The 11,933-nt window shown below is 42.1% G+C and overlaps 1 long non-coding RNA gene and 1 pseudogene across 1 annotated transcript; one reads left to right on the top strand and one right to left on the bottom strand.

Annotated features, from left to right (window-relative positions):
• Window positions 1–213: 213 nt before the first annotated feature.
• Window positions 214–7,307, top strand: LOC119346661 (annotated as a pseudogene).
• Window positions 3,650–4,971, bottom strand: LOC119346660. The gene is made up of 4 exons (XR_005167847.1): window positions 4,900–4,971; window positions 4,733–4,801; window positions 4,334–4,442; window positions 3,650–3,756 (listed from the first exon to the last, which is right to left on the bottom strand). It is a non-coding gene; the product is annotated as an uncharacterized LOC119346660 (long non-coding RNA).
• Window positions 7,308–11,933: the final 4,626 nt, after the last annotated feature.

The raw sequence follows: 11,933 nt of genomic DNA on the forward strand, positions 1-11,933 counted from the left end.
TGTGCCTTTTCTAAGTCAGTAAAGGCACGGAAGAGGTGCATTGCATGGCAGTAATTCTGCAAGGTCCCAACACGATGTGCATTACATGCGAGTGCGAATTGAGGAGCTTTTACAGATGATGTCGCCGAAAATCCAGGGCACGATCTCTTTATTGACAAGAGGTGCCAATGACAATGGCCTCGTGTTATGCTAACATGGCATAATATTTACTGGATGGGGCCCTTCGGCTGTGCAGTACGTGGGGGCGTTTCGTTCACTCAAAGTTGTCAAAAGGCGACCAAACCGGCGCCCCCATCCCAGCATGGGAAGACTTCGCTGTTAAGTTAACCAGGCATTGGAAGGGTCTTCGGATCTCACAAAGGGAGGAATACGTCTAGGGAAAGATTAGTTGGGGCTCCTTGGATGTCCGAGGTATACTATTCCGACAAAATTCTAGTCACTTTGGAGATAGGCACATTGAAAAATCGTTGAACTAGTTTTCAATGCCGAAGACTTAGGATGATGAACAACTTGTAGAGGCCGAGCGGTGTCCTCAGCTTGAAAACCGGTTTGGGACTACTGATGGTGTCCTGGATAGGGTGTGCTAAGCATGTCGGCTCCCACATATGGGCTGGGCCGAGGACCCCCAAACCACCAACCAGTGGGTTGCATCCGTCAAGCATCGTGAAGTAATCTAGATGGAATCTTCCATAGATTTTTCGCACACTCCAAGACACAAATGTGATCCTCGGCCTGTTTGTTCCCAAATGTAACCGACCTAGGTGTAAACCTAAGTACCCCAGGTGTCTCTACAACCGAGAGGGTTTAGACCGTAGAGGTAGATTCATTCACACATACAATCTCGAGTTAGATCAACCTGTACTCTGAAAACATCCACAATACAATACAACCGTAGAGGTGAAGAACGTTCATGCTCGAGAAAATCTAATTATTTTAAATTCGTCTCAATTTGATAACGTTAGTTAATACTAAACTAGCCGTCAAAAGAAATGTGCCATCTTACTGAATGTTGATCAACTGTGAATCTTTTTATTTTTCAATCAATTTTGTTTTTCTTTAATAATTATTTGAATTTGGACAGGCCGATGAACGCACGGGCATATTTTCTAGTCTCAACTATTAAGGGGGAGTTGGTGATTGTACGTTGGTAGGTACAACTCCCCCTCACACCTCCCTTGATGAAAATTTGGACCAAATTTTAAATCCAAACAATTTCGGATAATCAGCCAGCTAAGGTGTTCCCGTGAGGCCTTGACCATTGAACATGCATGTCCACCCTTGACGCCCTAGTGAAAGAATAACTCTGCAGATCAATAAGCTTTTCAGAAGGAAAGAAAAAACCTTATGAAACTCATTAAAAAAATCTTTTGTTACAAACAAGGGCATGCTTTCCCTGAGATGGAACACGATGCCAAGCAGTGCCAAGAACAGTACATAAATCGCAACGCCTGATCGCCACAAGATCCAAAAGGCTTCGCACAAAGGGCCCGTCTACAAAATACTCCCTCCGTTCCTAAATATTTGTCTTTTTAGAGATTTCAAATGGTTACCACATACGGATGTATATAGACATATTTTAGAGTGTAGATTCACTCATTTTGCTCCGTATGTAGTCATTTGTTAAAATATCTAGAAAGACAAATATTTAGGAACGGAGGGAGTAGTACTAGTACGTACAAACCCACCGCGACGAAGACTCCCAAGCTGGAACCGTTTCCATTTCCATTCCCACCACCGCCCGCCTCCCGTCAACGCGAGGGCGAGAGAGTGCAGCAGCCTCCGGCTTTGGCAGCGCGTCATCCACACCGACGTCGAGCCGGCGCCGCGGGATGCCGAAGCTCGCCCTCGCCGCCATCCTGGCGCTCGTGGGCCTCCACTTCCTGCCGGCCACCCACTTCCGCCACCCAGCCGACCGCGACCACGGCCGCACGGCCCGCACCTGGGTCCCCGAGGTACTACATGCCGCCAGCTCGTTTCGCCATGCCCGTCTGGCACCCGGCTCTCTGGAGCTCCCTGTTATCTGTATTCTCTGTATATTTCTCGCATGCATATGATATTACTATAGCTGGGATTGTTTACCCGCGGCAGGAACTGTCCCACGAGGTTACGAGTGTAGATGTCTTCTCCTGGATAAGCTGTCTGGATCTTCGTACTCTTGCTGTGCTCACAAACTCCACCCTGTCCAGCTCAAGGTGCAGCTTCTACGTTTCGCGTGTATTTCAGCAATTTTGTTACAAGGAAATTGGCACAATAACATTATTCAACATTAACTACCAGAATCTTCTGCAACTGATATACAAGAATTTTGTTCTGCATGAAAAAACTTCATGATTGCTTGCATGTAATATCAAGTAACAAACCCCTTGCTGTATAAAAGATATAACCCCTTTATTTGGTATTGGATAGTTTCACCTATATAGTCTAGTGATATACGTAGAACTTATGCCAGAATTATGTCTTGTCTTCCAAGTACTTCTTGAGTGGTGTCTTATATGGCCATCGTGTTTCCTTTTCCTTCTTTGGCAGCCATCCGCATGATGTATCCTTCAATTTCTTGATACCTGAAGGAGGCAATGATCAATTGCCCTACTACAAGCTAAAATCAGTACTACCAGCTGATTCAAGTATTACTATTACTAGGTGAGCACACAGATTAAAAATGCTCATTTATTGCTGGAATTCTTGCATCCTCATACTTATTACCTCTTCAGCCAAAAGCAAATCACGGACAAGCTAAATGTTACCACTCCAGAAGGAAACTTTCTTTGGGTAGTCCGCAATGAATTGTCACCAATCATTATCACAACAACTCAACTCTCGCGAAAGAGATATGTTTATATCTCAGCAGACTCGATCATAAAGGTACTATATGCATATGTCTTATGTATTTATTCAAACCTGTTATGGAACTTCCCAAGAAAGAACCATTTATCCCATTAAGACCTTTTCTGCCAGAGTATAGGTTCTATTCTGTTGCTGGTTCGCTCTCTCAATCATCTAAGCTGTCATAGTGAGTAGTAACTGATAATAGTTTAGATAGAATACCCCAATCGCACATCAAAAATTTATTGGGAGAAGTTTGTATGGACCATTTGCATTAGTACTGTTAAATGATTGAAAATTTTCCAGTCTTTAATTTGCATGAAACAGATTTACCCATGTTTTTGAAGATATCAGATCAATCAACAGAATAGACCTGCTTATTGTAAGTGACTCATTTTCTTTGCTGGCTATTACACTACCAAAAACTGAAATTTTCCTGTGAGCCGAAAACCGACAGGGAAATATGGGAAACCGACAGGAATATCTTTTCCTGTCGGCCAACCGTCAGGAATGGCCGCCAGCCATAGCTTGACAGGGAAAATAAGCTATGCCTGTCGGTTGGCCGACAGGAACTTTATCCCTGTCGGTTTTACTAGTTTCTCTGGCGGTTTTGGCCCTACAAGGCGCTGTATAGGCATCAGGTTTGGCCAACCATGGAAGTGGTATATCCCTGTCACACAGCCGCCAGGAAAATAAGATACAAACAAACAAAAAAAATCCATATTGATAGTTTTACACATCTATTCCATTACTCAGAATACTCAGAACATAGAAGCATCGATTTCAATAGTTTACATCAACCATAATTCACATATACAATTCCATAGAATTTACATGAATCAAAGGCTAACAAAAACAGAGGTCCAACATGAGACCTCATTTTCTATAATGCCTTGCTGCAGCTTAAGTTGCAAGCTGCTCTTCAAGGTTACCCTGCAGTGGCATAATTGAACTTGTGAAAATGAGCAAGTGTCAACAGTTTGCTACAAAAAGGTAACAAGAAACAGGAAAACATATATAAGATATGATCAACATAATCTATTTGGAATCTCAGCTTCTCACATTAACATTGGCATATATACCAAACTTGTTTTTGTCACAGCAGGGTTACCAAATTTAACAGCTATATAGCCAAATAATGGAGTGATTTGTTCTACCATCATGTCTCAGATTTGATGCAAACCATACAGCTGACTAAATCCATTCAAATGACAACCTGAGCAGAAGCTTCTGTGTCAGTTTGACAGAACTATCAGCTAACAGCCGGAGTAGATAATTTATTTGAGACTTCTTGCAAGTCAACTTCAGAACACAATACCAATGTGAATAGAATTAAGTGCAACTCCTCAAGGATGCATAACCACAAAGCTATATAATAAGAAAATAATAGGGAGTTAAGTCTATCCATTCAGATTTGCAAGAATACTCGACAGATCCTTGATCATCTCCATAATAGTAGAAACCAAAGCATTATGCAATAATTTGATAATGTAATAGTAGGGAAAGTTACCTCTTCATTCAGAACAATATGGTAGAATTTCTTGCCTTGATTGAATCTCCTTGTTGTACTGATAATGCTCGTTGTACTTGCCATGCAGCTGGTCAATGCTTCCTAAATCCTAATATAATAAAAGAGCATCAAACCAATAGCTATGGATAAACAGAACTAGAGAACACATTTTTACAACACTTACAAATTGAGACAATAAAAAATCAAAATGGAATAGAAATAAGTTGTGTTCATACTAAACAAACATAGAAATTACTGGTTAAATGCAGATCTCATGATCTTTGGCACAATGGACATAGCATGGTATGATTTAATATACATGAGACAACTTGATCAGCAATTATTAATGATAAAACCTTGATTAGAGACCAGGGTGAAAACAAAAGTAAAAATATATACCTTGAATAGAGCAAAGGCTCTTGCATCTCACGTGGATCCCGGATCTTGAATTTTGCTCCTAATCATGAGCTGCAAACTAGAAAAATCAGTCCTCAAATAAGCGCTGGCCAATATTTAATTTCTAGGTTCAAGTACATACAACAACAAAATATGGAAGGGAATATTACCACTTCATTTGGAGGAATATTATACAATTTCTTGACGCCAAGTGATAACCTCAACCTCATCTTTAACCTCTCTATTGCACTGATGATGTGAATTGTACTTGCAACGCAACTGCTACTGGATAGAGAGCAAACTGTAAGAGAATAAAATCATAAGGAAATAGAATGGCACGTAACATTTGGACTGAACAAACATTACTTTCATGACGCGTTCCCTGCATTATTTTCATTTTCAGTGCATTATTCTGGACAGAGCGAACCAAAGCAACGCGCTTCAGGAAAGAGTTCCCTGCATTATATTCATTTTCAGTTCAAGGTAGCAATATGGTCACCGGTTAAAGCTTGAAAAAAAAAATGATATTTCCAACTGACACACCAGACGAAGCATCTAAATGATCTCAACATAGTTAAAGGCCATATTATAAACACATGTATATACCCTGTACAAGCCACTCAAAAACAGAGGAACCATGTTCATGTATGAAAATTCCATGAAGTAAAAATGACCAATGTGCACCTCCATGTATATCTACATCACAAAATATGGGTTGTTATATACAACCAAAAAACAGCAATCAATCTTGGAGAATAATAAAAATTCAACAGATCATCATAAGGAAAATCATGCCCCTAAGAATTTATTGGTCATGTAACCTGGAAATGAAAGCAAAAGATCTCATACAACCTTTCTAAAAGCAGTTGGCTCTAGTACCAGTACAATATCTTGCAGCATACGGTTCCATAGGAGAGGCGTTCAACTACTTTGGCCTATTAAAAATGAATGTCCGTATAGACCCATTTGCTTCCGCTAGTACCCAACAAATTAGGGAGAAGAAAATGCTTATTATTTTATTGTGAATCCAAACGGAGGTGCTTACAGATGAAATTTATCAGAAGGATACAGATCCGAAAGAAGAGAATATACATCGATTATTATAAGTGAAAAAACACCATAGTAGAGGTAGCGCCTAGATCTGGAAGGGACGCTACCTGGATGGAACGGGGTGGTACTCAAAGAAGGATGCTACGGCGGTCGAGTCACGGCAGTGGCAGCGACGTTGACGGAGACCCTCCCCGCGGAGGCAGTAGGGAGGTTGACGGCGATATTCCGGAAGGGGTCGTTCCATGGTCGACGACCCTACAAACATGGCAGAGGGGACATGCGAGAGATTGGAGGAGGGGGAGCCGGCGGCGAGGGATTCAGCGCGCAGCCCGACGCGGCGGCGGCGGCGGCGGCTAGGGATTTGGGGCGCATCTGGGCGGCGGCGAAGGATTTGGGACGGAACAGGGACTGGGAAGATAAGGGTGGGTAATGATTTGGGATTTTTTTTTCCGCCAGGGCTTTATATCAGTCGGTGAGCGGCGGGCCAGAATTCGGCTAAGCGGCGGGACGGGCTTTCACTTTAGCACGTGCAGCTGAAATTCCAATAGCGCCAAATATGGGCCTCTTTTTCCTGTGAGTTACACACGTAAGGGATACAGGTTAGTTCTGTGGGCTGAGCACGGGCCGACACCAATATTATTAATTCTGTGAGTCTTCGGTTAGCCCACAGGAATATACCTCATTTTCCTGTGCGCTACTGCGGGCCCGACAGGAAAAAATGATGACTCACAGAAATATTTCAGTTTCTGGTAGTGTTAATAGGATCATATTTCCAGGGTTATAAGGCATAGGTCCATGGAACATTTTGAGCATGCAAATCCAATTCTGCAACACAAAGCATAATCTATCACGTCCAAGCATACACAAAGCAAGCATTTTCTTAGTATCTTCGCATTACCTTATGTGTAACATCACTCTCCTACCCAGGGAAAGATTGAAGACCTTGTTCGCATTGATTTAGGCAATTATGCCATCGGTGCTGCTGAAGATTGTAGCGAGCGCCTTGGTGATTACATCAGTATGGATGTTCTGAATGTTGTTCAAAGAATGGCTCCAAAAGGTTTGGTATATAGTGAACCTTATGACAAGAATGCGTGCTTACTTGACTTTGATGTGCTTCTGGTGGAGCCACGTAATCTAAAGAGGAATCTGATTCCATCTATCGCATTCTGGTCTAAGGTTGTCGACGTAGCTAATCAAAGGTCAGTGACCCAAAATGCGTCGGGCAAAAATATCCATCATCCGCATAAATTAGAAAATCATATTCAACTAGGTATATTATAACACCATTTCCGGTACATCCATTTTCAGGGATAGAATCAGGTTGGCAATGACTTTAGCCTTCTATGACAATTATCTAAAGCTCCCACCAAATTGGAAGCGTGAAAATGCTAACACAGACGTTGTCTACTACGACGGACCCAAGAATGTTTGCTCTGAAGATGACGGTCAGCATCAAGAAAAAGGCTCCGGCAAGACCTGGCAGCAATACCTTGGTCAGAAGTCCGAAGCCATACTAAGCACCTGAAAGATGTCACTTCCTTCTATGTTCTCCATTGTGTGTGTGTGTGTGTGTGTGTGTGTGTGTGTGTGTGTGTGGAAGCCAAAAGCATGTCCTCTTTGTAGAAGAATATTTTAAAAGCATAAGCTTGCTTTGATCTACACTTTTTTCCATCTCGAAATGTTGAATCAAATGTGCATTCCGCTCAGGCAATATTGCATGAGCCAGATCATACACTCCACCCTTTTCCTATCGCAACAATGTTAGTTGTCCTCCACAAGCCAAAAAACTTTCACCCGTAGTAGAAGGTTCGGTCCAAGTTTCCATGGACGGAGCGAGGAATGAAAGAGGGGTGGGGGGATACAATTACTAAATCTTCGAGGGCCAACTAGAAATACAACTCAGCGGAGCTCACCACGACTCCTCTCCTTCGTATACCATCGCTGGTACAGATGACCTAGCAAGTTGGCATGTTTATTTCATTCCAGGCACAGTAAGGCACACTACGATTTATTATGGCCGAGAGCTCATGGGCATATGAGCTAGCTGCACGAAATATGAATACATGCGCTTTCGATCTCCTTCTCCACCAGCCGCCACCTCTTCCTCCTCCATGAAACAAGCTAGGGTTTCTGCCTCCCGCCGGCGTCGCCACAGGTCCGTCTCCTCTCTAGTGGCCCTAGGGCCATGGGGGCGCCGTGGATCTCAGCAGGACCGGCGGGAGGGCACTGTTTTTAGTCGTTTCTTTTAATTTTGCTAGAGTTTGTGTCCTGCTTAGGAAGATAAGATGGCGGCGGCTCCCTGAAGATGGAATAAAGGTATTCCCTGCATCCCCCGTTTCGACGGTGCATCTAGCACCGTTGGTGGACGTGTGAAGGTGTGTCTCCGGCAGATCTATCTTTGGTAGATTTGCTCGGATCTCGTCGTTGTTCGTCTACGTTCGTGTGTCTTCGGATTAGATCCTTCCGATCTATGTTATTCTTCATCTGCGGCGGTTGCTGTTCTGGTGCGCTGATCCTACGGGGCTTTAGCATGACGACTTCCCGACTGTCTAGTACAACAAGTTGTGCCCGACTCCGGCGATGGAGGGGCGACGACGGCGGCGCGCCTTCGGCTCGCGTCAATGCTTATAGTCGTCGCTAGGTGGTCTACGGATCTGGTTGTAATTTTTATTATTTTTGGTATTCATTGTGCTGCCATGTTTGAAGATGAATAGATCGGAAATTTTCCCGCAAGAAATAAACTACTGAATAGTTTGGCGCAAGAGAGTTCACGTTGCAGCCTTAGGCCCCGTTCGGAAGCTCGCTGGCTTCCCAAACGAGCTAGCTTCTAGTGGAGCCAGGAATCGTTCGGCAGCGCTCCTGCAGAAGCTCCTCGAAGATGCGACGGAGGAGCTGATGTTTAATTCAGGCGCCCCTGGCCCCGGTGAGGCTGATCTGCGGTGAGGAGGAAGAGAAGGCTCCGTTGCGAGTCAGCTGCTCGTCCTGCGCCTCGCGGGTGCTTCTGTGGCGAATGATCTGCTAGCTAGTAAGCTTCGGACTTCTGGTTCGTCGGGTGCTCCTGCAGCGGCGATTAGTCTGCCGGTCATTTTCTGTTGGTCATCTTCTGTTGGTCAGTGATAGGGCATTGCTAATATTTTCTATGTGCTGAGATGCATCTGTGTCGTTGGTGTTTATTTTGGTATGGTATGTAAAGACTTCAAGTGCTCTATCAATATATGTGATGCTCTATTAGTACTAGATATTTTGATTGAGGTTGTAATCCTATCAAGTCCCACCGTAGATTGAGTGAATTCCATTTTTTACCTTGTAGTTGTACATTTGTGACACATATTACCCTATTTAGCGGAACTTTTATCGAAATGTTAGATTTTGAAGACTTTTAACACGGTTTTACCCCAGTTTTACATTTTGTCTGTTTATGGTCGATAGGATCGGCATGTTGCGTCATTGATTTGTAAAAAAAATTGTAAGGATCGGAGGGCATCATTGGCGATCTTGTCCAAGCTTCTCTTGTCTATCTATTCCACTCCTTGTGGCCGTCCACATGTTTTTGGATACAGGGCGTCACCTCACACCTTACCTGATGGACACGCATCAAAAAACAAGGGTCCAAAGATTTCAAAAGGGGTATTCTAGACGAATTTTCACTCGAAGGGGTAATTAGTGTCACAAATGTATAAATATGGGGTAAAAAGTGGAATTCACTCTATAAATAAAAATGATGGTTACAGGATACATGTAACCCGATTAAACAATTATTGGAAAATTGCAAATTGCTTGGGGGGAGGGGGGTCGTCTGCACCGACGCAAAAAAAAATCGGACTTATAGCACGTTGCTACACCCGGTTGGCCGATGTTAACTACGAAAAACTTTTAAAAACACACACAAAAAGATCCCTAGCTAGATATAGAGAACTTAGTATTGGTTAGAAATTTTAGCAAACCAAGTATTTTAAGTAATTCATTTTTTTTTTTGCAAAATTTGCATCGTCTTTAGTTTTATAAGCTTGACTAAGAAACTATATAGACTTTTGCGCCCGTGGTTATCTTTCTTTCCCATGTTTCCTAGGTATCTAATCCCTTTTACTATTACTTTGTGGTGTTTCTCCTTTATTGTGCTCTTTATTAATGTTAGCATTGACAGTTTCGACCTCTTCTTGAATAGGATCATCATTATTATCTAGAGTGTGTTCTTGTTCATCATCACCCCTTTGAGATTCAGAATCAAACATAGAGTTTCATTTTGATCATCTTGAGTTTTACTTTCTTCATTAATACTCTAGCATTCTCAGAAGAAGTTTCATACTTTCAGCTTGTTTCCTTTTCTTTTTACAAGCAAGCCGGACAACCACAGAAGGATTTTGAGATTATTTTTGGAAATGCCACTAAGGATCAAAATCTGTATGCGAGCTCCACCGTTATCGCAAATGCTATTTTTCGCATTATGCTAGGCTACGGGAACTCTCTCGCTGCGAGCTCCACCGTTAACGGGCCGGCCCACTCACGCACACCAAAAACCAAAATAGTGGGAAAAGGGGGCGTCGTTGCTGGGATTCAAACCTTGGTTGCAAAGATAGATTTCACCAATGCTAGCCACCAAGCTAGGGTCTAGATTCTAGTCGGGATTTAGTTGAGGCGGAGTTTGCCCGAGTTTCATTGTTTTTGTTTTATTTTCTGTTTTTCCTTTTCTTTGTTCACAGGATTTTCTTCATTCTTTCTTCGTTTTTTGTTTGGTTTTATTTCTTATTCTCCATTTTTTCTTTTTTCTTCTCCATTTTTTGTTCAATTTTATTTTTTCTTCTGCATTTTTTGTTTTTATTTTGTTTTTCCTTATGTTTGTTTATATTTCACTCTATATTTTTGTATATGTCAAAAACATTTTTCTAATAAGTGATCAACATGTTTTGTATACACATTTAACATTGCCCGAACGCTTGTTCAACATTTTTTAACTACCTGTTCAACATTTTTTGAATTTTTAAATACTTATTCAACATTTTTCAAATACTTTCTCAATATTTTAATACTTATTCAAAAATTTTCAAATACTTGTTCAACATTTCTCATACTTATTCAACATTTTGAATACTTGATCAACATTTTTAAAATAGGAGTTCAACATTTTTTATTACTTATTAAACATTTTTAAAATAATTATTTAACATTTTTAATACTTATTCAACATTTTCAAACACTTGTTCAACATTTTTCAAATTCTCGTTCGAAATTTTAAATACTTATTCAACATTTTTTTCCAAATACTTGTTCAACACATTTCGAAATGTGTTTTTCGTAATATAATATGTAGAATATTTTAAAGTATAAAGAATAGTACAAAAATAATGCTAAAAACAAGAACAAAAAAATAGAACAGACCGGGACCTCCCACGCGGTTGGGCCGACCCATCTGGGGCTTCCACTAACGCGAGTGTTCGCCCTCGTCTCGCGTAACATGGGGAATAGGCGTGCCCTCGGCCAATCGCCCAAAGCGGCAAGGAATGTGGGCCGATGTGTGCTGAAAAGCAATGGGATTTCGTTGTAAAGACTGGGCCAGGGCCCGGGAATTCAATGGTAGGACGAGTTGGAGTCGGCGTCTGATCCCACCGCCAGCCTTATATCTCTAGGTCCCGATCGATCCATCCATCCATCGAGATTATCTGGGGAGCTCGGCTCTCGTGATTGCAGGAGTGGACGACCCCGAAATTTTGGAAACTATAGCATGTCGGGAGGGGCTGGCCTTGGCCCAGGATCTTAACATCCATAACCTAGTTGTTGCATCAGATTCCAAGGGTGTAGTAGGAGCAATAAACAGCAACAACCGGGGAAGCAATGGTGCCATTATCTCTGAGATTCATAGTAGAGTTCTTTCTCTTAATTGTAATTTTATATTTGAAGGTCGTGCTGTTAATGTAGAGGCACATAGATTAGCCAAGCATGCATTTCTTTTAGGTCCGGGTGACACATTATTTGGTTGGGCCAACCCCACGACCAGAGATGTATTCCACTTGTTGTGGCTTTTGATGAATAAAGCTTGGTTACTTCCTCAAAAAAAATCTAGAAACGGAGAAGTTCTCGCAAAAAAATCTAGAAGCAGAGAAGAAGAAGAATCAAGCGACGCGAGCAGAGGAAGCCATGGATGTTAGCGAGGGGG

The sequence above is a fragment of the Triticum dicoccoides genome, unplaced genomic scaffold (assembly GCF_002162155.2).
Source record: "Triticum dicoccoides isolate Atlit2015 ecotype Zavitan unplaced genomic scaffold, WEW_v2.0 scaffold46910, whole genome shotgun sequence".
NCBI lineage: Eukaryota > Viridiplantae > Streptophyta > Magnoliopsida > Poales > Poaceae > Triticum > Triticum dicoccoides.